The sequence below is a fragment of the Brienomyrus brachyistius genome, unplaced genomic scaffold (genome assembly GCF_023856365.1).
Source record: "Brienomyrus brachyistius isolate T26 unplaced genomic scaffold, BBRACH_0.4 scaffold40, whole genome shotgun sequence".
Taxonomy (NCBI): domain Eukaryota; kingdom Metazoa; phylum Chordata; class Actinopteri; order Osteoglossiformes; family Mormyridae; genus Brienomyrus; species Brienomyrus brachyistius.
In genome coordinates, this window is record NW_026042315.1 from 1,940,700 (window position 1) to 1,965,962 (window position 25,263).

At 42.9% G+C, this 25,263-nt stretch overlaps 1 protein-coding gene, 1 long non-coding RNA gene and 1 pseudogene across 2 annotated transcripts in view; 1 reads left to right on the forward strand and 2 right to left on the reverse strand.

The window, feature by feature from the left end:
* LOC125722600 (uncharacterized) overlaps positions 1 to 25,263 on the forward strand; it is a 427,015-nt gene that overhangs the window by 86,493 nt on the left and 315,259 nt on the right. The gene's annotated exons all lie outside the window — the stretch shown is intronic.
* On the reverse strand, positions 3,606 to 9,891 carry LOC125722575 (E3 ubiquitin/ISG15 ligase TRIM25-like; annotated as a pseudogene).
* LOC125722624 (uncharacterized) lies at positions 19,478 to 21,591 on the reverse strand. The gene is made up of 3 exons (XR_007386490.1): positions 21,291 to 21,591; positions 19,865 to 21,014; positions 19,478 to 19,762 (listed from the first exon to the last, which is right to left on the reverse strand). It is a non-coding gene; the product is annotated as an uncharacterized LOC125722624 (long non-coding RNA).

Consider the following 25,263-nt stretch of genomic DNA (forward strand, 5'->3'; position numbering starts at 1 on the left):
TTAGTAGTAATTCTGATATTCCCTGCACACGTACCACAGCCGCGAGGTCTGTGTATGTTTCCCTACGTTTTACAAATTCAGAGCGGCAGTTCACGGGGCTGCTAACTTTGATCAACTGGCTGGCGTGAGATTTTCAATTTGGGACAAGTCTGCACACATATGCATACGCATTTATATGTATGCAACAGTTCTATTACCTTGAAAATCCTCATCAAAATCATCTATGTTGGCGTTTAAAGACAAATTTGGAGTGCGGTAGGCATAATTAACATAATTAATAATTAACTGACTTACACTGGAACAGACCCAATACAGAAAAAAGTATTGCAATAATAACATCATGTAGCAAAATTTGTCAGAAGGTTTAGTAGTGACTTGGCTCGAATCGGAAGAGATGAAGAAAAGAAAATTATAAATGAGATTTACTGCTTTAACCTGCAAACCAGTCAGTCGTCTTACTGATACAGAAAAAATTGTAGGAGGTGCCTTACAGAATAAATTGTATGATTATATATAAACATAAGGCAGAAGGAGCCTTTGTTAGATTGTGGCAAAAATGGCTTGAACAAGGTGAGCAGAACTCAGCCTATTTCTTTAGGCTAGAAAGTCAGCAAGCCTATCATCAAGCTAATCATGACTATGTATAGTTATTGCAGTCACTGGGTGATTAAATAAAACCAGACAGCAGTAAAACTGCATATAGTTCACAGTACATGGTAAACAAAACAAGTGGGCTTGCAGCTCTAATCAAAGCGTGTTCTTCAGAGCGCCATCTTGACTCCCTCGTCCTTGTACAACATTTAATGCCACAACCTCATACTAACAAGTGAGACTGGAAACGAAGGAACCGACCAAGATGGTTTTCTCGCACTGCCCCCTGGTGGACATGACCCTCAATCCTCCAGATAGATGTAAACTACGCACGCAAGTGTAGTCGTGTCGTGTGAAGTCATGGCCCTAAAGCACAGACTTAGGAGATGTTCAGTGTCACAGCCAGTTTGGGGAAGACTGCAGGTGCCGTCTTAGGACAATATTAATGAATCTGAAAAAAAGTACACAGTCAGCGAATGCACAAAAAGGGCAAATGTGAGGGAAGGAAGGAAGCCCCCCCCCCCCCCCCCCCCCCCGGACCTCACTGCCCATAGATACCGTAGCTCACACAAGATAAGGATGCAGATAAAAGGTTTTGATGAGCTGTTACTGAGTGATACCAAACGTTCCTGCTACCCAAACAAAGCGAGGGCAGTTTCCCAGCTTTCAGCATTACAGTGCATGATGACATCTAGGACAGGCTGGGCCCTTACCCCACCGCCCGCCGCTTACTTGGTTTGGATCCCCTGCTGTAGCTACAGCCCACACTAGGCAGTGAGGAGCAGCCCCAGTGTCAGCCATTCCTGCTCTGACTGACTTCAGGGGGAACAAAGTGCATCAAAGCCCACAGCTACTCTCTCTCATCTGACTCCAGTTGTGTGTCACCTACACACTGGGTCAGACAATGTGTTTAATACATTAAACTGATCTTTACTGAATATCAGGTCTGTGGCTGGAAAATCATTATTAATGACTGATTTTAATATCAAGACCTTGATTTTTATGCTTTAAACTGAAATGGGGTCAAATGAAAACTATGCAGCAGCCCTGATCAAACCAGCTACTCCTACCTGCCCTTTATCAGTGAGACTAGAGCACTAGAGCACAGGGAAGGAGGTGGAGCCGCCGCCTTATTTAATGGGTTTGAATTATTTTTACAAGTCATGCACTACTTTCTGTCAGAAGGGTAATTATGAATCTGAATGAACAGAAATTACATGTGGAGTTCCTCAAGGGTCCGTAATTGGCAGTGGGCAGTGGTGGCTTAATGGTTGTTGGATTGAATCCCCGACCAGCAAAGCACTGCTGAGGGACCCTAAGCAAAACACTGCTCTCTGGGCGCTGAATTAGCTGCCCCTTGCTATGTCACGATGTCACATATGGGTTAAAAGCAGAGGACACATTTCGGTGTTGTACACTGTGTGCTGTGGTGTGTCAACACTGATCACCAATTACAATTATAATCCTCACTGAGCCTCTTTGTTCAACATCTACATGCTTCCATTTGCTCAGATTACGGAACACTATAAAATCTCTGGAACACTTAAGGCCATGTTGTTAGTAAAATTCACAACAAATAATAATCCATTGTTATGCATTATAATCATGGCTTTAAATATTTATCAAAAGGCATAACACATTATAGGCATGCTTATTATGCATAATGAATGATGTTTGAAGCTCTCTTCTTTAGTGCACTATAAATACCTTCATAATGCATTATAATGATCGGTATAAGCATTAAGGATGCTTTGTATTGCATTATGAAGGTATCTATAGTGCCTTATAGATGAGTGTGTCATAAAGCATTCATAAAGCGTTATAATGGTGGATATAATGTGTTATGCTTTTTTATAAATATTTATAGCTGTGTTTAGAATGCTTTATGAGTGCAGTATAATTAAGCAATAACATATAAGAAGATACTCCGGTATATCATGGCTGTGATTCAGTCAAAGGCACAAGGCTACAGGCCACCACAAAAAGTAAAAAAAAAGTTCTCATAACATCAGTGCAAGTGGGAGGGGCCATCGTGTCCAAACCGTCCGCATAGCTGGATAATTCAGTCAATAACCAATATAGTTTTGTCTAATATTTCCGGTGGCAGCAGTAAAACAACTAGCCAGCTTATTATCAGAGTAACTTTGCATTGTAAATGAAAACCATGCCGCAGATTATGAGGCAGATTGCAAAGTTCAGTTATTGGCATCTTTAATAGCGTGATCATTAAAAGGACAGTTGGCAGCTTATAAAAACTTATTCTGGAACAGAAAAGAACAAATCCCACAAAACGGAATACATATGAACCTTTACTTTCACTGTCACTTATGTGAATTTTTTAAACTGGTGGAAACACAGGCAGGTTCTGAAAAGGCATCAAGTGACAACCAGCCCAGCACCGGCTCCATGTTGGTGGAAATGAGGCATCAGTACAGTGTTCCCAGGTCCAGCCCAAGGTCTGCTTAAGATCCACCCAACGGAAGCTGAAACCAGCCCAATAAGAGAGAGAGAGAAGGATTTCTCTCTAAACCAGATACGGAAAAGCTTGTTCATGTGTTTATTTCCAGCAGGCTAGACTATTGAAATGGTGTCTTTGCAGGTCTTGGTAATAAATCAGTCAGACAGCTGCAGCTCATCCAGGATGCTGCCACCAGAGTCCTCACTTACACCAAGGAAGTGGAGCATATCACACAGCTCCTTAATCACTGCACTGGCTTCCTGAGCATCACAGGATTGGTTTAAATATTATTACTTGTTACAAGGCACTAAATGGCACTAACTTCCTTGAACCTTGTGAAGCATCCAGACCCCTGAAACTTTACTCAGTGTCCCAGAATGAAGACCAAGCAGGCTGAAGCAGCTTTTAGTCTCTATGCTCCCTGTCTATGGAACAAGCTTCCTGAAGACCTGAGGTCTGCTAACACTGTCAGTTCATTATAATCAGGGATTAAAAGGTTTTTGTTGCTGCTTTGTTTCAATAAATTAAATTAGCAGGAGTTTAGTCATACGCTGCCTCTACAATCTCACTTCTTTTTAGTTAACTGTTTATTTGTGTTTTGGGCTTTTAGACTTTTTAAAATTGTTTTTTAAATTGACAATGAACGTGTTTGTAAGTCCCACACCAAAGTTCCAAAGTACCGAAAAAGTACCCCAGCTGCAATGATGCTTTTGGTACTGGAACTTCTGGTACTGGTACTCGACCGGAAGTTAATGGAAAAGGGAAAGAACCAAAAGTACCGAACCTGGTGCAGTGGAAAAGCACCCTGAATAAACTTGCCTTACTTAGCAATTGGATTTAAAGTCCACTGAGATAAAAAGCTCATGTAAATGTGAAAGACCAGGAGGCAGCAGGAGAGAGAAAGAGAAGCTCCACTGGCAGCAGAAAACGAAACACAATAAAACACACTCCACCTCATACAGGGAGAGAGAAGCGTGTGTGTGAACAGACTCACAGTGTAAGAATTCTGCTCTGGTCCTGGGCACTAATACCGGTAGGACGGTGTCTTTGGTAACTAGAAGGAGACAGAGAGAAACAGGGATGTGAGTAAAAGGAATTTACTTGTGGGAGATGGACTTCACTCACTGTGGAGATAACAGCAGTGGGGTATTATCATTATGAGGGACAATAACAGGCATTTTAACAAACTGCAAATCATGGTAAGTTACACATAATACAGATTTTTGGTTTCTATAATGTAGAAGAAACATATTTCATGTGATCTGGGTTTTGCAGCCAGTAGAATGTGAAGCTCTTTCACCAGTTATCACAAAGATTTAAACTTATTGTAAACAAACTGACTTGGTCACACAAATGTGAGGCTGACTGTACTGCATACTCTCTCTGCATGGAACACATCGGGGGGGCAATTCTACCCGCAAAGTCCAGTGTGTACGCAGGTCTTTGGGGTAACCTTTAGGTCAGCTGTTCAACCCCAGGTGTGAGACCCTTCAGCCAATCAGTCCTCTAATTAGTAATCCAGCAAAAGCAGCCCTTTCTGGGTAAGATTGGCCAGCCCTGGTCTATATTAACATGAACAGACTAGAAATGTATTAACCTGGTGATGGATCTCTGCCATTTTCATTCTGCAAAAATTCTCCAGTTGATCTTTCAGCTCAGAAACCGCCTTCCTCAAATTCCCAAAATCAGATCTGGGACTGACAGAGATTCTGGGTCCAAATCCAGCTTCAGGAGTGACAGGAAGAGCCTGGCGCCTCTACAGACACACAGTCTGATTAAACAGCTTCATCAATACAAATGTGTATTGCAATCTAATTAACAGAACCATTAACATCTGACCAATGACAGACTAGCTGAAATACAAATGACAATATGCATCCATTTGAATACTCTGGTTTTCTTATTGCCAAAGTAGCTGTTCTGTTACCTGGAGGAAATGGATGTGATCTTCTGTGTGTGAAAGCTGCTCCAGCTCAGAGTGTCTCCTCTTCAGTTCATCAATCTCCTGCTTCCGTCTGTCCATGTCTCCTTCAGCCTGACTCACTGCAGCCTTCTCCTGATCTCTGATCAGCTTTGTCACCTCAGAGCGTCTTCTCTCAATGGAGCTGATCATCTCAGTGAAGATCCTCTCGCTGTCCTCCACTGCTGACTGTGCTGAGCTCTGTTGGTGACACAGGGAGCAGAGGACAGTAAATTACAATTGGCCCCTTTTGAGACTCCAGAGAGCCTCATTGTACAATAGAGATGTGAGCTGACAGGAGGTATAAAAACAGCACAGGGCTGAGGTTTGGAGCATCACCATGCTGGACGCCTCAGGTACTGAAACCCAGCCAGCACTGATTGGAAATGATCGCTCATTAAGCTCATACACTGTCAGCTGCAGGGATTTGGCAGAGACTGGTGGCTGTATGGGGCAGGTTGGTTGTCACCATTAGGTCTCAGTTTAATAGGTGACTTTTTTAGTGGTTATTTGCATTACGCTGGGTTGTGAAAAGTTTCTCAAATAGGCATTTATGGTATTTTTTTAAATAAATAAGCTACTACTGCTGCAACACTTGGTTAAACTCTGTAATCTAGCAACTTTATCCCACTGACCCAGAATAACCCACAGCAGCATTAATTTGATTAATCCGCACAAGTCTGCAAATCTGCAATCTGTTGAATCTGAAAGAAGATACAATATGATCACAAGCCAGCTGTTATCTTCTCCTCAGGTTCATACTCACTGTGAATGAGGCCACAGCCTCTCTCAGCTCCTGCAGTTCCTTCTCTCTCATCTGAATTCTCTGCTGAAATTCCCTCTGTTTTTCACCCATTTGTTTCTACAGATAGGAAACAAGACGACAAAACAAGTTTGTTTCATTAGCTGAGATCACATTCATCAATCATCCTGCCCAGGGTGGACCCCATCCTTGGGCCCTATGCTGCCTGGGAAAGGCTCCAGGCACTCCCCCTGACCCTGACCTGGATTACCGGATAGGAGATGGATGGATGGATGGATGATAGATGGATGGATGGATGGATATATGGATGGATGTTCATTAATGATTTATTGACTGTAGGTAGGATTCAATGGACATAGACCCTTTGGTCCTGTTTCCACCTGGTATTAACATGCATCCTGGGTGATCCAATCACAAGTGGACAGCGCTAATTACCCAGGACGCATTGAAGATACATTGAGATCCGATCACTCAACCCACATTGGGAGGTGGTCTGGGCTGCATATGGCCACATTCTTATAGCAGTGTGAAGGCGAATGTGTCCTGGGCTGCACTGCAGGACCGGCTACTCAACTGGCGTCCTATTAGATTGATGTCAGATCGCATGTCAGTTGATAATGGGCCACTGTGTATAAACTGCACTGTGAACAACAATAATGCATCTTTTCTCCTGCGACCCTAAAAACTCTGAATCCGCTGGGAAGTTGGTTTAATATTGGACTGTTTGACCCATTCATATAGAAACTGTGTCAAAGTCTGCATCACTGATGTTCCACGCAAATTCAGAAAGGAAAATGTGTAAAATGGGATTCATTAAAGATTCTTCAGAATTTGAACATATCATATATTTAATGTGCATGTTGGGGCGCAGCCTGGTGCAGGCAGGGAAACAAGGTGAGGATCCACTTAAAAGCTCCAAGACAAAGGGAATTAAGGAGACTGAACCAAACTGGAAAGACACACAATAAAGGAACAATAAGGGGTCAAAACTCACCAGGGAAAAAGTAGCTAAGAAAATGACACGTAGACTAACAGAGGGAATGGGGCAGCTAGTGATGTTAAGCTTGACAATAAAAAAGCGATTCACTACATTCTGAAGCACAGCTTCAGTTTCTTTCGTTCCACCCTGAACACGTGACCATGGTCATCTGAAGCTTCATTCTGCACTCAACCATGTGACTGCTTTGGAAACTGAAAATGTGGCACAATCCTCATTACCGGTTTCAAACCTGTTGTACAGCACATATTTCGGCGTACACACACACTGCAGCGTAAGTTTTAATCATCATAATAATTTAATAATAATAATAATTATTATTATTATTGGTCATTATTGTGTCCAAGGTTCAGTTTAATTGTATGAATACATAATATCAGATTTTGGTGAGGGTATTACCCAATAATCTGTATAATTTTCCCAGTATAGAGACCAAGAAACAAATGATTGATGAGGCTTTGGTCAATATGCACAACCCTTCACCATAGTGGATAACGCAGGATTTAGGGAGGTTGTGGGGATCCTGGATCCAACCTACATTCTCCCATCCAGGCAAACATGAAAGGGTTTAGTGACAGAAACATTTAAGATAGAAAAAGAGAAACAAAGGAAGAGGTGAGAAAGGCCAAAGCAGTAAGACTAACATCTGACAAGTGGACATTCATACATATGGAAGCTTATTTAGTAGTCAAATGCCATTTTATAAATGATAAGACTGAGCTGTCGACCTTATTATTGGGAGCAGGAAAATTCCCAAAGTCTCATTCTGCAGAAAACATGGCTGCAGTTGAGGCAGCCTGATGGAGGAGTGGCGAATACAGAATAAAGTCCGATGGCTCACACTGACGCTGCACAAAATGTGATTGTCTGTGTCAGACACACAACCTGCATTGCCGGTTTCTGTAGCCAATCTAATGCTCAGGCTGCTGTAGCGAACTAACAAAGACAGATGTGAGACAATTAACCAATAACAAAAGTGCAGGGAAAACAGGCAACAAGTGCAGTAACTTATATTAATGAACACAAGACTAGGAAAACTCCCACAAACACTGAAAGTAAGAAACACACACAAGGAATTCAATACTTAGAAAGTACAGAAACATGTGGAACATAATAAAACAAGGCACAAGCTTCACAAGCAGAACATAGAACTAACAAACACTGGGAAGAATAGAAAAGCAATAATTAAATGAAAGAGGTGAGGTTGGTTCCTGACCTGTCTCAAACCCATAACCAGCTGGTCCCAGCCTCTGTGTCACACACTCATCCCATTGAGCCAAATGCAGCCATGTGGGGAAAAGGAAGAACACACTAGGGCCAAAGATGATGAGAGGACAAAGGGGATGTTTGTGTTCAGTAGCCTAGCAAATGGATGTGTGAATAAAAACATATAATAACAGTGTAATTGTTTATATCGTTTTATATTGGGCTGTCCGGGGGCTTGAATTCCTGGTTAGATATTCAGTCCCACTCCAGCCCTGACTACTTTTACTTCATTTGTTCCAAGTCAGACATAATTCAGCATATCAGACAAAACAATGAACCTCTTTGTTAATATTTTCATAAATTTTGAGCTTCACTGGTTATCACTGAAAGCCAAAATATTATCCTATGGCAACCAACACAATGCTTTAAAGGTTGAACCCTTTAACCTTGAATAGAAAAGTATTAATCTACGTACATCTTAGTACCGAAAGACCTTTTTTAACATGTACATTTGTACTGTGTTGATGTAGGTAAGGTAAGGTAAGGTACGGAGGTAAGGAGCACACACTGAGTACAGTGCCTTACCGCACCCACCACACGACGAACCACCTCAGGGATGAGAACCTGAGTGCAGCCGTGCAGTGGGTGACACCTCAGCACCACACCAGTCCCAGTGGAACAGTGTGAGTTTTATCTGGTGGCTGCAGTGCCAATCCTGCAAAACACCTCCTGATGCAGTATAGAAATGCATGGCGATAATGTGAAAAGTTAAACTTTATTGTGAAAATAATATTTTATAATAATAATTGTCTAATGAAAATCGCAACATTATTACGAAACAATAAATTGTCAAATTTAAAAATTATACATAGAAGACAAGTGTTATTATGAAATATAATTTTATGAAATTTATGAAATTTTATGAAATTATTTAAAAATAAAAGGATACATTATTGAAATATTTATCATTTTATTTATATTTTTTGATATACTTATTTATTTTATTTTGAGTGTCATGGCGTCCCGTACAAACATCTTCGGCGGGCACGGCCTTACTGTACTGTGGCTCTAGTGAATTCTTCTGTACTATGAAGGGTTACTGGCTTTTCGGGGTAACTTGTCGGATGTAAGGTACCACAGTTTAAATGGACTTCATATTCGTTTACTTACATTTTGCCCAGACTACCTTAAATCCGACAAGCTAGTAACCCCGCTAGTAAGACCGGACAAGTAGGTCATGACAACTTTACCGAACCAGACTTGATCTGAGTGTTTCGTAGCAATTACACGAACAAGTGTTAAGACAAAATCCATTTATTTAAAATTAACTTTTAGATAATAACAATAATTGATACTTTCACTGATCCCTTTGGGGAAATTGTTTTAGATAGAAAGGGGAAATTCTTTTAAATTAGCCTGACCTGTATCTCCGCCCTTCCTGTAGCAGCTGAGACTGTATCATGGCCTCTGTGTTCATCCATCGTACAGAGATAACAGATACACTGCTGGTGGGTACGGCAGTAGACCTCCAGCGGTTTGTCATGGTGGGAACAGACCTTGTCCTTCAGATGGCCGATGGCATCAATGAGCTTGTGCTGTTTTGCATGGTGGAGTTTGTTGTGAAGCTGCAGGTCAGTTTCACAGTAGGAGGCCAGACACACCAGGCAGGACTTCTTCTCCCAGTACAGACGTCACACTCCACATCTCCAGGTCCAGCATACTGGTCAGCAGGAGCAGCTGCTTGTAGTCCAGTCTTCTTCAGTTCCTCCACCACTTCAGCCAGCATGGTGTTTCTGCCCAGAACAGGTCTGGGTATGAAGGTCTGTCTGCACTGGGGGCAGCTGTAAACTCCAGCATGATCTTCCTGATCCCAGCAGCTCTTAATGCAGCTCATACAGTAACTATGTCCACAGGGAATAGTTACTGGATCCTTTAGTAGATCTAGACAGATTGCACAACTTAACTCAATTACATCCACTGCAACTCTGGCTTCTGCCATTTTACCACGAACACTGATAGGATTCAGTCTCGTTTTCTCTCACAGTCGTCTGTGTGTGACAGTGGGAGGAACTTCCTGCTTCTCAGACTGCAGCAGGTGCGGTTTTGGACTGAGACCAGACTGAGAAGAGCAGACTGGGCAAACAGTGGAGCTGCAGTTTATGAACAAAATAGTACATTATACAAACTGTACCCAAAGCGAACATTTATTTATCTTTTATGAGAATAACAGTTACTGACATTGTTTTTCTGTAAACAAACTATAATCCTACTCTTTGATTTTGTGCAGTAGATAGAAATTAGGTATAAAGGTATAAGAGAGCAGATCTACTGAGAATGAATTTCTGTGTCGGTTTAGAATCACGTTTGGGATCATGTGGTTTCAGGTGAAACATGCAGGGATGTGCAGTTATAGACAGACTGTGTCAGGATTAGACAGAACAAGCTTTGACAAGTGCTGTCAATGCACAGATTTGTTTTTTTTACATTATTCTATATACAATATTCATGAAAATATATGTCATCTCTTCCTTTTCTTTCTGTGTGTTTGTGCAGGGAGTGTATTTATGTTAGGAAGGACAGTCAAGTTCAGAGTGATCATTTTAATCATCCAAAATAATTCCATACTCTAATAATGAAAATTGAATACTACTCTTATATTTAAGCCAAAAGTTAATGGACCAGCTTCAGCCATCCCCAGGAACAGAAAGATCATATATCAAAAAAGTATCCAACAAATTCCAATAATTGCAATACAGGGTTATGGGACACACACATCACAGGAAGCACAGGGCACAAGGCAGAGACACCCTGGATGGGATGCCAGTCCATCACAGGGCAAACACTCACTCACATGCTGAGGACAATCAAGAGACACTAATTCACCAAACTGCATGATCGTGGACAGCATGAGGAAACCTGAGGAAACCCACAGGAACACGGGGAGAACATGCAAGCTGTACATGCAGAACCAGGACTGGGAACCACACCCACAAGCCTGGAGGTGTGAAGTGAGAGCAGCTGGTCTGAAGTCCTGAAGGGAGCTGTAGCGCCATTTCTTTGGAACAGTGTGGAGCCGTCCTGCATTACTGCTTATCCTGTACGGGGGGGTGGGGAGCCTGGAGCCTGTCCCAGGTGGCACAGGGCGGGGGACACAATGGACAGGATACTAGTTTATAGCAGAGCACAAACTCACACATACAGACGCACACTAAGGGCAGCTTAGAGATTCCAATCGGCTGATCGCAGTTTCATGTTCTCCAAAGTAGGAGGAGAAAGCCCACATTGGAAGAACATGCAGACTTCACACGTACAGCAGTAGGGACAGGAAACAAGCCAAGAGACAGAGGTTACACCCCGAGACCCCACACCCCCCCACAATCACACATACTGTTAGGATTTATGTAAAATTTATATTTTAATGCTACAAAATTATGACTGACTATGAACTTCATATTCCAGAACTGTGTTGGAATCTATGCTGACTGTAAGAATGTTACCTTACAGGATTTACCCGTTTCTGTGCCCTGTACCTACAGTAAGGAGGTGTGATCTCTGCTCCTTCAAAGCAGACAGACTCACTCACATATGATTACAGTTCTAGTACATAGCAGATACTGTTGCTGAAAGTGGTGAACAAGTGAGGCAAATACAACAATGCAAACATGCCGCTGTCAAGGTGCTGCCTGGGCACTAGTGCAGCTAGGCTGGTATTTCTGGGCTCCACAGACATCACTGGTGGTTGGTGTCGTGGTCACCGGGGTGAAAGACTCGTGCAGCAGGTGTTTCTCAGACAACAAACAAGGACTTACTGGGATCAGGATGGGAGGCTATGGAACCGGCAACACATAAGGCACAACATCAGTGATCGAACTGGGGAACACAGGACCAGGAAGCACTTAAATGGAGGACTAATGATGGAAGAGACTGGAGACAGCTGGGAGTGTTTAACACGAGGGCTGGAACGAGACGTGAGACCAACAAGCAGCAAACATGGCCTGTTAGAGCCACGTCAGGGAGGAGGCGGGACATTTAATTACATTTTTATATAGTGCCTCACAGAGTCGTCCCAAGGCACTTTACATAGATGTGTAGTCATACATTACAACATCATTAAAGACAGTAATACACAACGGGAAAAAGGAAAGAAAGATATTAAATAAAGAAAGCCAGATGACAACGGAGGAGAGGAACCAAAAAACCCCAAGTAAGGAGAAAAAAAAGACCTCTGGGGGTCCATGGACAACTGGCTGCCCAACCCCCCCGGCAGACTAATATTACTGAGAACAGAAAAGAGTGGAGCTGCTTGCTAAAGGCCAGGTGTGAGGTGTGATTAAAGTCTGTCAATAAGCCTGTTCTCCACGCTGGCCTGTGTAGGGTGACACTCAAGGCTGCACCCAGGATGACACAGTTAGCAGGTCCAATTCGCAGTGTCACCCCTCCATGGGACAGAACCTGGACTCCAGCTGAGATGGTGCCCCCCCCGGGTAGCACCTGGAAATGTGGGGAGGCAGAGAGCATGGATGGTCAGAACATGCGTTGACACATAAATGGACAAGCATAGTGGATAAAAATGGCATTGCTTAATGTGACAGTACCCCCTCGCCCCAACCCACCAAAAGCATGCGCTCCGGCCATGAAGTCCAAAGGGGTTAGACAACAGGGATGGAACCAGACTGGACTCTGGACTAGACAGGGGACGACAGAACAGATGGTAGACAGGACAAGACCAGACAAGACTAGACAGAACACTAGACAGACAGCAACACCAGACATAAGAGCAGTTGCAGGACATCACTAAGGACATGGAGCGGATAAAGGAAAAGCTAGGAGCCACAGGTACAGCAGTCCTGTCAGACCCCAAAACAGGATGGATAGGTGGAGGGTCAACAAGAACAGGGGCACAGGATGCACAAGACAAGGAGAGATGGGGCATCCAGGGAAGACAGGCAAAGACTCGGGGCTGGGGACCCTCCTAGGGTCCTTTCCAGGTGAGGCTGAACTCCGCCGAATCACAGGACCAGAGGGTCTGGGAGGGCCAGCAGGGCTGGAGGACGTGAGGGGTTGGGAGGTGATGAGAGAACCGCAGAGCAGTAGGGCAGCAAGGAGACAACAGGACAGGAACAGGAAGATGACAAGGCACATACAGGGCAAGAGCAGAGACTGGCAAACCCTCTCTGGGAGACAGACATTCTGCCTGCCGCTTTCTTGGACTCCTGTTGATACTGGTGACCACCCAAGAAACTGGGACCAGAGTAACCGGAGTCTGGGATGAAGGAGGGACCACGTAGCAGGACCCAGGGCAGTCCAGCAGGACATCCTCTGGATCCATCTTCTCTGGGCTGGTGGCATGTGCCCATGGGACGTCAGGATAGAAAGTGGGCACCAGCAGGCCGTCAGGAGATGAGGTCGGCGCCGGCTGGACGTCTGGGGACATTGAGGTGGGTGCTGGCCAGGCATCAGGGGACAGAGAGGTGGACGCTGGCCTGACATTATGGAGCAGTGTGGCAGGTGTCGGCTGGTTACCAGGGAACCGTGTCAGATCTGCGGGGCGAGTTGTGGGGGTTGGGTGCAGTGTGGATGAGGTGGCAGTGTATGCAGGGGCCTAGGCGGACCGATCATCGGCTACCAGTTCTGGTTCTAGGAACATGGAATGTAACCTCTCTGGTGGGAAAGGAACCTGAGCTGGTTGGGGAGGTAGAGAGATACCGACTAAATATATGCACATGTTGGGCTTGAGAGGGGCTGGACTCCCCTCTATTCCACTCTTGACTTGCCCCTGGTGAGAGGCGCTGGACTCCCCTCTATTCCACTCTTGACTTGCCCCTGGTGAGAGGCGCTGGGCAGGTGTGGGTCTACTTATGTGCTGATTTCACACGGCCGCCATTTTGAATGGAAAGCGAGGCAGAGGAGGGAGTCACCCCAAGTGGAAGCCTGGAAGTACAGTCACATAACAACGGCTTGGACCGTAAACTTTGAGCTGGTGCCACATTTTACCATAAACGATGCTGAAAAATGGGCTGAGGAGGGATGTTGAATATCAAGAGCAGTTCTGTTAAAAGGATACAGCAACTGAATAGAGGGTAACATTACTGATATTAAAGGTAAGTTAACGATTTTGACAGGCGTAGCCTAAGTGTTAATGTACTAGCTAATCAGCAAATATCAAAATATTGTTTGCAGCGTGAATGACTAACGTTAGTCATTAACAAGCTTGATTTATTTTCTGAATTTACAATTTTCTGAGACAACAAGCACAAGCACTATTATCCTGAGAGAGGCTGAAAACGCTGGATACATATTACTAAACATATATGGTACATTACAGAGTTAATCAAAGGGGTATGAATATATTTTAGGTCCAAGCAGAGTCAGGTACTTCACCTCCAATGGATCATGGGTTTTCACATAGAAAATAAAAATCTTCAGCCCCACTGTGAGGAATTATAGCAGGAGGCAGCTTGGTTATATGATACATCCTCACTACTGTAAATCCATGATTCTGCAAAAGTGTGTTTTCTAACTTTGAACTGAGCTTCTAAGTGTCCCGGTTACAAGGAAATCAAGGGAAAGACAAACCTTGATCACATTCTCGTCTTTGATAAGATGTACATCCTGGTTCACAACAATATGGCACACTAGCATCAACGAATTTTGTGGAATTAATCCCACCTCAGCCTTGTTTTCATTTTGAAAATGGTGACCTCTGTGAAATAAGCTAATAGCCCCCCCCCCCCCCCCCAAATTCAGTGCTAGAACGTTGGAGTTTACCCCAGTGAGCGAGAGGGTTACCTCCCTTCTCCTTCGAGTTGGGGGACGGGGTCTGACTGTTTATGCGTATGCACCGAACACCAGCTCAGAGAACCTGGCCTGCTTGGAGACCTGAGAGGGGGGCTGGGAGGTGCCCCCCGTGGGGACTGCATCGTCCTGCTGGGCGACATAAACGCTGATGTGCGTAGCGACAGTGAAACCTGGAAGGGTGTGATTGGGAGGAACGGCCTGGCCGATCTGAATCCCTGTGCTGCCCACAGTGTGTCCATAACGAACAGCATGGTGGAACATAAGTGCTCCTGTCACCGGAGCACCCTGGGCCGCAGGGCGATGGCAGTCTGATGGGACTGGCAGTTTGTCACTTCTAATATCTGTCCTTATATGTCATGTTCTTTTAATTTATTGTTTTATCCATCCATTTTCCAAACCACTTATCCTATCGGGTCGCCCGGAGCCTATCCCGGAAGCAATGGGCACGAGGCAGGGAACAACCCAGGATGGGGGGCCAGCCCATCGCAGGGCACACTCACACACCAGTTACTCACACACCAGTCACTCACACATGCACTAAATGTTTTATTTTCATATGTATTCCCACGATTTTACTTTGTGCATTATGCATTTTATTTTTAATCATCTTTTCTGGAAAGCACTTTGAATTACCTTCTTGTATGAAGATGTGCTATACAAATAAACTTGACTTAAACCAACATAAAATATTCATTCTCTACTCACTTCAGCTTCTCCAGTTTACAGCTGGGATGCTCCGGTACAGCAGAGAGCAGCTTCACTCCTGAGTCTCCTGGGTGATTGTAGCTCAGATCCAGCTCTCTGAGGTTTGACTTCAGAGCTGAAGTCAGGGAAGAACAGCCTCTGTGTGACTCTACAGCCTGACAGCTTATTGAAAGGAAACCACAAAATTTCAGACAAAATACAGGCAGCAGCGACCTGTCAAAACACCAGTGCTGACGTTGCCAATGACTGGCCTGGACCCACCAGAGCAAACAGCCCTTCAGCAGATTGCAGCAGATTTCTAAAATAATAGAGTATTTTATTTGATGTAATTCCAAGGAAATGTGATTTAGCTTCTTCTAAGGGACTGTGAATAGTCCAGCCCATGCATTTACTCTAGTGTACAGCAGAACAAGGTTTTCTCGGTCGCTTTGGTACATTTCTCAGATCAGAAATGAAATTCTCATAACTACTTGTACAACCCCCACATCATCGAGTCCCTTTTGCACATCATAAATGCAAAGTCTCATTCTTTTGGTCAAATTGCAAATGCTTTGGCTCAGTCATGCGAATAATTATGTACAATCCTACATTTTCAATTGTTCATGACATCCATCCATCCATCCATCCATTTACCAAACCGCTTATCCTATTGGGTCGCGGGGGGTCCGGAGCCTATCCGGGAAGCAATGGGCACGAGGCAGGGAACAACCCAGGATGGGGGGCCAGCCCATCGCAGGGCACACTCACACACCATTCACTCTCACATGCACACCTACGGGCAATTTAGTAACTCCAATTAGCCTCAGCATGTCTTTGGACTGTGGGGGGAAACCGGAGTACCCGGAGGAAACCCCACGACAACATGGGGAGAACATGCAAACTCCGCACACATGTGGCCCAGGCGGAGACTTGAACCCGGGTCCCAGAGGTGTGAGGCAACAGTGCTAACCACTGCACCACCATGCCGCCCCCTGTTCATGACATGTTGGTCAAAATATATTATACTGGTTCTCTGTTGAAAAGTCTGACATCTGGTGTTAGTTCATTATATAACTCATTACCTGCAAAATGGTTGTCATAATCGCTCAAGCATGTTCTCTATACATCTGTACAACTGTGCATGTATATATATCCAGTACTGTGCAAAAGTCTTAGGCAGTCCAAAGAAATGTTTGAAGCTGTTTATCTGGGTAGCAAGTGTACTTTGGCTTAGAAAAAAAGCACAATTTAACATTAGAACGGGTGCAAATTAAGAGTAACACAATAAAAACTAGTAATAATTTCTTAAGTTTTCTAAAAAGTTACTGATATCTAGTTGGATGGCTAGATGAACACCGCTTCAGTTCCCAAACTTCTCCTCAGGGGGACCTCAGCCGTTCCATGATTTTGTTAAATTTCACAAATAGCTCAATTAAATATATAAATATATTGGTTTAAAAAGTCAGTGACAGATTGACTAGCTGTATGAGGTCTGCTAGTGGCCAAGCCAAAAAATACGTGGCTGCACTGGACGGTCGCTGCAAATACTAGGATGATTTTAGCAGAGGTTCTGAAATGGCGAAGCTGACACACTTTGACAGGCATCATATCATAGTTTTACACCAACAGGAGGATAATCTAAACATCATTTTCTTTGTCTGCCTAAGACTTTTGCACAGTACTGTATATATATATTTCGGTCCTCAATCATGGCCTTACAATGGCTGAGGCTGGTCGGCCGAATGATGGGAGAACAACCATGTCCTCAACCATTCAAACATTTAATAGAGCCAACAGATATGTAATCCAACAATGTGCCCTGTACTGTAATATTGTCCTCTTACTGCAATGTTTCATATTACAGTATTCCATTTGCATTTTATATTACTCAGTGAGTTTTACTTTATACAGTTACATACTGGATGTATACTGTAGCACACATGTCGCGTCACTCATGGTCACACACACAGATTAACCTCCCCCCAAACCACAGGCAATATGCCAGGACAAGCAGTGTAGTACAATCTTTTATTAAACATGCAAGAGCAACCCCACTACTTAACAGACAGGGGGGGAAACAGAATATCTAACACGACGAAGGGGGGGACATGCCCTACATACACACCTTTCCCACTGAATACACCCCCATAGAATTAGCACTTCTGTCTCCGAAATTCCTGTGAAAATGTTACTGCGATTGAGCATGTACATGAGCGATTGACTACACACCAATACAATCCAAATCCAAAACACACATGGTAAATGTGCTTTTCTACTTTTATGAGAACTGAAAGCGCTTTACAATTCATGCCTCACATTCACCCATCCACACACCGGGGGCGGAGGCTGCCATGCAAGGCGCCAACCTGCACGCCGGGAGCAATTTGGGGTTCAGTGTCTTGCTCAAAGACACTTTCATGGGGTCAGTAGAAACTAGGGCTTGAACCTGCAACTCTCTGGTTGCTAAACGATAGCACTACCTCCTGCGCCACCATCTTCCCCAAATGTAAGGAGAAGGAGGTTCCTCGGCGCTCCGAGATGTGTTTGGCTGTAATAAATCTGGAATATAGCTATATGACATAGTTTTTGATAATACCAGCATTTATTTTTTAGGCAAAAATGGCAGGCAGATCAGAACTGGCCAGATTTGATGTTGCAGCTTTTAATGAAAGACAAAACAAAATTAAAAAGTGCTGAAGTTTGAATGATTGTGAGTTTATTTCAGTTGTTGATGTTGATAAGATTGGTTTCCTCATACAAATACAACACACATGATGTTTACTTGAAATGACTGAAAAGTGATACCAGGATCAGGGGGTCAATAAGCTTTTAAGTAATAATGTGGATTGTGCTTGGGATAGAAGCTGCACGTTGTGTTGAAGAAAAGTATAGATTTTCATTTTACAAAATATTCAAAGTAATTGTAATAATAATATTAGTGACGTTCATTTTTAGATGACATTAATTACATAACTAATAATACATTGAGAAGAAATGTTTTGTTATTGTGTAGATGGAAAGACATGAAAGTAATGTGGAAAATCGCCTCTTACCACTGAAACACATTGGTATGGGTGGTGCTAATAATAGTACTGCAGCCAGCCAGTAGGGGGCGCTTGACATGTTGCGTTTTCACCTTTTAGAGACATTTTGGTCTCCATGTTTTTTACAGTCAATGCTTTGATCACAGATTTGAAAGCAGTATGCATAATGCATCAGGACTCACACTGAAATTGCCTATATGTGGATATATTATGTAACATGGTTCTGTAGGAATGCTGGTACCTTGGAAACAATATACAAATATACCTTATATGTGAGTTTGGATATGGGTGTGGCTGCAACTGGAGAGGCTTGTAGTACATATTCTGCAAAATTTTCATAATGGTTGTTGCAAATATTATGTAGAAAATATGACAGAGACTTGAATGCAAACATGGGTTTTGTTGGGAAAATATCAGTTCATGGAATACATTACTGAGGAAACTTTTACTTCTATTTAATACTTTTAGGCACACATACATCACGAGGAAAATAAACTATTATTTATAATAATTTATATACCGTGCAATGATTAAACATAAAAAAACTATAGCATAGAAAAATCGAATGATACTATCAGACAAAATGGCCATGGAGATGTAACACAGAGCGGTGAGCTGGAGACCAGAGTCTTGACCCTGAGGAGTGAAATAAAATATTTAATTTCTCTGTTGTGTCACAAACCTGACAGATACACTACTTGTCAAAAAGAAAAGAACTTACTTCCTCACGCATTTCTAAAAGGATGCTTTTGTCAAATCCCTCCAACTCACTGAAAAACCACAGATCAAGATCACATATTATGGCCTAAATAAAAATATAATATAGATATATAATACAGACAGTTCATGGTGCATTTTGTAATACTCAAGACACACCAAGGCCATGCACAGTGCATACTGATAAAAGGGAGGGGGAAAACACTTCAATACATTCTCTGTATCACAAGTGTTAAGTCCAACAATTCAAGGTGGTCTCTCTTACAATTGTCACGCGCGCTCGTCCGATCCTCCCAAGTGCCACGCCCCCTCGTTAACCTCGTGTGGAATCTCCATGTCATTCGCTGTTTCCAGTTGTTTTCATTAGTTCTATGTATTTAACTCCACGTCAAAATATATTTTCCCCGTCCAGTCATTTAAGTCCCTACTTCTATTGTCCTGTGTTCCTAGCTGGTTTCCAGATTCTCCATCTTCCTGCTCCTGCTTCCCCGATCCGTGACGTGACAACAATCAACAGGAACGCGCCACAGTCCACAGAACCAATCTGTTGAGGAACATCCGGCAAAATGCAATATAATACTAACGAAAACATTTCTTACAATTCTAATACAAATGTAACGACAGAAAATGCTGAAATCTACTTTACCATGTTTTTCAAGCATTTTCCAGTGTCCTGGGCTTATTCGGTTTGTCAGTTTGCTGCAAAAAGAATTTTGGAATTGTCAGGGGCAACATAACTACAGCTTTTCATGAAACGGGATTAAAACTCTATGTGTGAATTAATGGACACAGAGAAGACCTTTTGTCACATTTGTAAATGTTTCACTGTTGTGCTACATCTGGTTGTGAGTGTTACCGAGAGCGTATGACAGTCTCTGGCCCAATTGTCGTCAGGAATGAACGAAGAAAATGATGATTAAAATATTAAAAAACAGCAAACGATACGACTTAAATATTATAGCATTTATTGTACAATATACTATACATATGATCAGGAGCGCACATAACTGCATGGTGCGCAAGTACGCATTCCTCGTACACGCGGGGCAACTCCTTGTTGTAGCAGCGCAAATGCGTATTTATTTTATGTGCATTCACGCTGTTATGACAAGAAATTACCGTGCATCTTAACATTTAGGCTAATTTGTAATTCTTTCGCGGCATGAAGGCTAAAATACACAATGATTTCTTGTCATAACAGCGCGTATGCACATAAAGTAAATACGCATTTGCGCTGCTACAAAACATTACCGCGCGTATCGCTTTAGACAGCGAATGAGTACTTTCATATCAGTTATGTGCCCCCTGCATATGATCATTTTTGCATATAAAATAAGGGGGGCGACTTACGCAGGGTTGCCAACTTTGGTCAGCTTGTTGGCATGAGATTTTCAATTCGGGACAAGCCTACACACGTATTCACATTTATATAACAGTTTCATTACCTTGTAAATAGTCTTTATGGTTTGCAAACTGCTGAAACGCTTCTGATGCAACCAGTTTTAGGTTTTAAATGGATTAATGGAGATTCTCCATAAGATTTATTGCTATGAGCGTTTGAGTCCGAAAGCCCGAGTCTCGCGCCACATACGTCAGAGTGGCAATCTGCTTACAGTCGAATCGGAGCCGAACGCGGCCGAAAGTCGCCGACGAGCTGCATAGGATCGCATTGTCTGTTATGGTACGAATGGGCGTCCGTGACAACAACTTGATTGCTTTTGAATCACATGTACTTATCTTCTCAAACTGCTTTCGAGCATCTTAACGACTGGTTGCATTTTGAAGTGTCTTGCCATCTAAAGAATGGAGAACAAAGAAATAAACATAGTTAAGATTAAAATTAAAATTACAATTAAAGTAAAAATAACAATGAATGAAGGCGTGATTAAGAAGAAGGATGACACGGACAAGCAGCCCCGATCGACACGGAGGGTGTCTGACATGCCGAAGGTAAAGCCCTGGCTTAAGAGACCTTATTAGAACACTTTAATTAGAGCATAAAATGTGTTATATCAATAATCTTTCCTTGTTTTAACAACCGGCTGTTCCAGACTGGAAGAGAAGAAAATCACCGTGGCCAGAGGGTTCGTCCGTGGAGCGGGAGGGACAGGCTACCCACGCTGGAGGAAGAAGGAGCGACGAGGAGGAGGCCCCAACTGAAGTACCTTCATCGAACCGACAGCAACGGCTCCTGCGATCTACAACCAGAGAGAGGCCAGGGGCAGCGTCAGCGACCGGCGGAACAGCAACTCCTGACAAGGATCCATGGACTTATGGGATATGGCCGGAGAAGGAGGACTGACTGCAGAGGCATTGTTCCTGATGGACTTGTGGGTTATGGGCGGGGACGGAGGGATAATAGAGATACTGTTTAAGTGTTAATGTACAAAAGAGATAGGATGAGATAAGATAAGATAGGATAAGTTAAAATAGGATAAGATAAGCTAAGTTAAAACATAATAAGATAGGTTAAGTTAACATATGATAAGATATGCTAAGTTAAAATATCATAAGATAGGCTAAGTTAAAATAGGATAAGAGCTTTACAATAAAACATATACTTACTTTTCAAACTGTGTCTTTGTCATTTCTTCATTGTTGTGTCTGTCTTTGATAATTTTGCACCGTTAATTTATATCTGACACTCTCCTAAATGTCAATAAGCAGAGACAGAGGAATGGGAGGAAGGTACGGTTAAGTTAAAGGAAATGATAAAGTATCAACATCACAGAGTTACCTTATTTTGACGCAGAAAGAGTCATTTCCGTGTTACTACCACCTATAAGTTAATGGCTGCAAATGTTTTATAGTTTTAGTCCGGTGCACTCTGTATCCATGCTAACTAGCTAGCTAACGTTAACATGACGCAGTACAGTCTTCCAGCTTGGGGATTCCCACCCCGGTCCGTGGCCAGTATTCCGCAGGGGGGTTTGCGGAGGGGTTGGTTGCAAATGCAAACGCATCCCTTCATGTTCGTGCGTTGTGTTCGGATGTGAAAATAAAAAAATCAAATTCAATGTTTATGTCATATTATACAAGATAAGACTGTAAAATAGTTTGCCCTGCATATGGATGCCATGCAGTCAGAGTATGATCAAGACAGGGTGTGAGTGTGGAAAAAAGACAAATGTAACAGTATTTGAGGGAAGAGTGAGAAGGAGGGAAATGCATGGAGAAGGAGGTTCCTCGAAGCTCCGAGATGTGTTTGGCTGTAATAAATCTGGAATATAGCTATATGACAGTTTTTGATAACACCAGCATTTGTTTTTAGGCAAAAATGGCAGGCAGATCAGAACTGGCCGGATTTGATGCTGCAGCTTTTATTGAAAAACAAAGTGCTGAAGTTTGAATGACTGTGTGTTTATTTCAGTTATTTTATACTGGACTCAAGGATTGGTTTCATAATACAAATACAGCACAGATAATGTTTACTTGAAATTACTGAAAAGTAAGTGATACCAGAATCAGAGGGTCAATAAGCTTTTAAGTAATAATGTGGATTGTGCTTGGGATAGAAGCTGCACGTTGTGTTGAAGAAAAGTATAGATTTTCATTTGACAAAATATGCTAATGAATTGTAAAAACAATATTAGTGACATTCATCTTTAGATGACATTAATTACATAACTAATAATACTTTGAGAAGAAATGTTTTGTCATTATTTTCTATTATCATTGCTTCTTACAGTAAATTATTCTTGATGCTCCCAGTCGGTGCCCATGTATGTAAAATATGTGGGTAGGATGCCGGTTAAACCCCCCGATTCACGTGCAGCATTTGATCACAGTTGACCCCATTCATGCTGGGCAGAGTCATCCCGTCTTAGCAGAGTCCTGCTGAAGCTGTGTGTGAGCTTATTCTCCAGGTCTCACTGGCTTTTGTGTGGCTCCCCACACTTCTGTCACAGTAGACAGTCCTGCCTGCCTCCAGCTTAATCAATGAAGCGGCTCTTTCCTTGCATATAATTAATGCAGCAGCTATTTACTTGCATCTATCACTCAGGCGGCTGCTTCCCTGCATGTGACCTACTACAGTGTTTTATAAGGTGTTTCCTTTGCTGTTCTCAGTCTCTGCCTCGATTCCCAAGTTTCTTTCGCAGTTTTTCCTGCCATCTCTGCCACAGCTTCAGCTGCATTGTCTGCAGTCTCTCCTGTACTGTCTGCTCTGGCTGCAGCTCTGCCTCTTTCAACCCCCCCCCCTCTCCTATGGCTCCTGCTGCAGCCAAACCCCCCGCAGTTACACCCACTATTCCTACTACTGCTCCTGCCCCTAATGCCCAACTGCCCCAGCATCAGCAGCTCCTGCTGCGCCTGCTGCCCCAGCTCACTCTCTGTCTTGCTCTTCTCCTGATCTCAAACTCCCCTGCTTCCTCTCCTCTCTCCTCCATCTCTTCTTTTGTCTTTTTCACCTCCATTTCTATAGCGTCTGTTATTACCTGGAGTGATTTATTTCCGTAATAACTGCTGCCATTGTTTGTCACCATGTTCTCTACAGCTGTCAGCAGCTGTTTAATCTGAAGGCTGTTACTCCTGCACTCTGATTCATCCAGGTTTCCATCAGAGCTTGAAGGTCCTCCTGACCATTGGCCTGGTTCCTGATCAGGTGTGATGATCTTTGTTCTAACAGCCAGTTCTTCATCTCCTCCAGTGCCTGAACAGCCTGTGATTCCCCAGCTTCTCTCCTCTCTATCATCACTTGCTGTAGTTGTTCCACGAGATCTGCAGACTGAGCATTTTTATCTTTTCTGTTCCAGTGCTTAGAGTGAATGACATGGACTCGGCCTCCACACTTATCAACAAGTTCCTTCAGATCCTTGTTCTCCTTCACATATTCCTCAATGGTTTGGTTTTCTTTAAGCTCATCAGCCTGTGTGAAGAGGACACCTGTGTGTTTCAGGGCTTCCTCCCCAAACCACTTCACTATCATCTTCACTGACTCGTTCTCTTCCCCCAGGATAACATTTCCTGCGCTGCACTTTCCAGATCCTGTTTTTCCCAAAAGCACAATTCTTACTTCAGATGGTGCTTTGGGAGAGAAATACAATATCAGTTACCATGAATGTTATACATTTGTGTCAGTTTGACTGAAGACTCATAGCAATGTGCTACGATCAAGCCTGTCAGCAGGAGGCACCGTGAATGTGGTTATAATGAACATGAACATGCCTATTGCTGTGGAAATTCTCCAGTATGACTTTAGCATGTCTTGGGTGCAGCTACTTTATTCTGTCAGCAGATGGCAGTGCAGAGCCACACAAAGCATGAGCGCATGGGAAAGAGGCTGACAGTCAGAGGTACTTATTCAACTCATTTTATTACTGAACACAGATATTTCATCTGTCTGCTTAGCAAAAGGAAAACCTAATTTATATACATAGTTTGTTTACCTGCACACTAACAGAAAAGCCTAGACATGCAGCCACTCTTAGCAATTTCACGACGGATGCTTCTGTCCAGCTCAGTGGATGTCAGTCTGGCTCAGTGGTCGGCAACCGAATTGAGAAGAGCCACTTTTCGGAAAACCATTGAAGCCAAAGAATTTTATTGGAAACAAACATTTATTCTAAACAGATGAGCGTCTTTTTATACATACCAACGACAAAGTAAAACAATTTTAAATGTTTTTTGTGGACTTTTGAACAAAAATGGCATGTTTGCCCTAATTTTATGAATCATATCGTTTTCTTTTCTTTATATTAACAGGTTAAGGTGTTTCGTTACCTTGATAAAAAACCCAGCAAGATGAGGGGCTTTCCATTTTTGTAATGAACTGTATGCCAAAACAAAATGTTCACTTAAGTGTGTCAATTTTCAAGTTATTACAGTTTTTTTCAATTGCTTAGACACTAAAATTAAAACTTTCTCACAATTAACAAATCCTTATACTCAAGGAGCAAAACACCGGCCTAGATTTGCACAACTGTAAGCACATTTTCAGCTTCACACTTTTTGCAAAACATAACACACAGTGATTTGCAAAACACTAGACACACTTAACATACATTACACACAAAAATCTATCATGAAGTCACTTCCTTGCAATAC